Here is a 2500-nt window from a genome sequence, read left to right on the forward strand (position 1 = left end):
TCGGCCTCTTCATCTTGGTTCTTGGTGCGTCCGTCCGTCATCGACGTCCACCCGTCCTCGAAGGTTTCGCCTAGGTCCTTCTTCACTTCGATTCGTCCAGTCGTCCTCGTAGTCCTCATCCAGGTGGTACTCTGCGGCGTCGTCGTCCACACGTCCTCGCAGATTTGTCCAGGTCCTTCTCGGCTGCGGCTCGTATCGACGTCCTCGTAGCCTGCGTCTGGGTCTACGGCGTCCTGGGCAGGGGCGTCCTTTCGTCTGAGGGCGGCTTACTCCTGCACTGGGGAGCTCCTGGAGTTTTAACCCAGCTACGGGCGTCCAGGCAGGTGGCTTTTACATAGCATCATGGGGTCTGCTCTGACGAGTTCCTGGTTCTTCACTGGATCTACGGGAGTAGATCTGGCGGCTCAATACCTGCAATCGCGAATCCTAGTCCTTTGGCCTGCGGCAATCTTCTGGCAATGTTCGTTTCACGGCATTGCAAGGTGATCGTGCTGCAGTTAGATCTCCTTTGATGCCGTGTCGGATATACAGGTCCATTATATACATGAACCAGTTTATACACGTAAGGGCCAAGATAGTAAGAGAAAAGGAAAGACAACAGAGAGGGAGGGATGTTATTCAAGTGCTACTTAGCCCATATTTATAAGCTTATTTGCAGTTTTTAATGTGGTTATTTCATTTATTTTCGTTTTTTTCACTTTTGTATTTTTCAAGAAGAAAATAAATGAGGGAGAGGAGAGTAGCAGTTCTCACGAACTTGCTTGAGCTACTAACCATCTCAGATAGTTATGAGAATAGATAAGGGATATGACATCGGCATCCACAAGGATAACTTGAACCGATTCTCATTTCATAGAGAAGAAAAAAAATGTGTTGTGCATCATTTCCACTAATCACGATCAGCAACGCCACAAAGCAAAAGAATAGCCTTAGACTACGACACAACAAATCCTATAGATGAAGTTTTGATTTAACAGTGTCTGCGTGGAAGAGTGTGAGAAATGATTGCATGTATGTTTCACTCATCACGGCAACATTGTAGGTAAAGAGAGATAACCTGCAGTCATGCACAACAAATCCTATAATTGAAGATTTGATTTTACAGTGTCTGTTTGCGTGAATGAGTGTGTGTATGTAAATATGAGTGTGAATAGAAAGCGAGCTCCCACGGAAATGGATCACAAACACGAATTTAACATTCATTTTAGCAAATGTTATAATCATTACTATGTTAATACAACAATTATTTCAATTACCCCAAGAATTCAACATTAAATGAAATGCGACTTAATGTACGCAAATGAATGGTGACATGAAATTTCTTTTGCAAGTTTTCACAATGCTAGCATCCCAGTTCAGAAATGTTTCTTTACGTTATCCCCGATTATTTCATCGTACTTACGGAAACGCTACAAAATCTGATACACTGAGGTAATCATTTCTCACTTACACATGTTAGAGCTAGTTTTCTTCAACAGAGGGTTTCTGTTCTACCCAGATTACCTGAACAAATGAAGTGATTATATGAGACTTGAATTTTATCGTAAGTCTTACTCTCTAATCTGTGAATAGCGCACGCAGATATACCGACGAATCACACTATTGTCGGAATTTTCCGGACATGCTAGCGGTAAAGCAAGTGAGAAGGTTGTGATTACTAAGCGAATTAATTCAAGCTTAAACTCTAGTCCTACCTTTATAATCAGACGTTAATACAGGTTCACACTGACTCTATATGTCAAACGAATGAGTTAAGCTTCAGTTTCATTACTCTCAAACATCGAGTGCGCAGATCTATTATTCATTACGAAACCCCGGGGGAAGATAATTACACTTTATTCATTAAAATGAATTTACAATATTTTATCAAAGCTAAATTTCTCACGCCAAGAGAAAAGTCACCAAATTTGCAATGACGGTATAATTACAGGTGTCTGCCCTCCACGACCGAACGAAAGGAAAGTGAGATCAGCCGGGGTGGGCGGTGGGGGTTAAACTGTTTAGATGATATGCGTGTTCGTGAGTGCGAATATCGAAATCAGTAAAAGAATAAAATGAACCAGAGTCCACCAATGAGTGAGATTCAACAATCAATTAACGAAATTCGTACAAGAAGAGAAGGAAATACACAGAATTCGTAAGTAATTGCGAATCACAAAAAAAAACTCAGCTTGAGAGAAAATCACGAACTTGAGTTGAATTTTGTTGCCGTTGAAACAATATGAAGAGATCTCTAAATACGAGAAAATTAATTATTCAAAGAACGACATTCAGTGTTTGTGTCCAGACCTGACATTGTACCTCACATCTGCCCTGAAAGTGTGTCCTCAGGTCATGGTGACTGGCAGAATGTGAGCATTGCCATTATGCTGTTAAATTTCCACTAATAGCACTTTCCACCAGAAAAAACGTGGAACGGTTGCTTAACACATATATGGGGGAAAAAGAAAGGAAAGAGAAAAGATTTGACCCATACGTGTACTCACGTAGTTTTGGAGCC

At 41.3% G+C, this 2500-nt stretch overlaps 2 protein-coding genes across 4 annotated transcripts in view; one reads left to right on the forward strand and one right to left on the reverse strand.

The window, feature by feature from the left end:
• Nucleotides 1-2500, forward strand: part of Strip (striatin interacting protein) — a gene marked incomplete in the record, with an annotated part of 333527 nt that overhangs the window by 232122 nt on the left and 98905 nt on the right.
• The window catches only part of LOC113810281 (sialin), a 67550-nt gene that overhangs the window by 57899 nt on the left and 7151 nt on the right, over nt 1-2500 (reverse strand). Inside the window, exon 1 of one of the 3 annotated variants that reach the window (XM_070144759.1) lies at nt 1-1285. This exon is cut by the window's left edge and continues 119 nt beyond it. The exons of the other annotated variants lie outside the window; for them this stretch is intronic. The gene's annotated coding sequence lies outside the window, so the exon portion shown is untranslated. Of the gene's footprint in view, nt 1286-2500 lie in introns of those variants that run through there. 3 annotated transcript variants of the gene reach the window in all.

Source organism: Penaeus vannamei, chromosome 32 (genome assembly GCF_042767895.1).
Source record: "Penaeus vannamei isolate JL-2024 chromosome 32, ASM4276789v1, whole genome shotgun sequence".
Taxonomy (NCBI): Eukaryota; Metazoa; Arthropoda; class Malacostraca; order Decapoda; family Penaeidae; genus Penaeus; species Penaeus vannamei.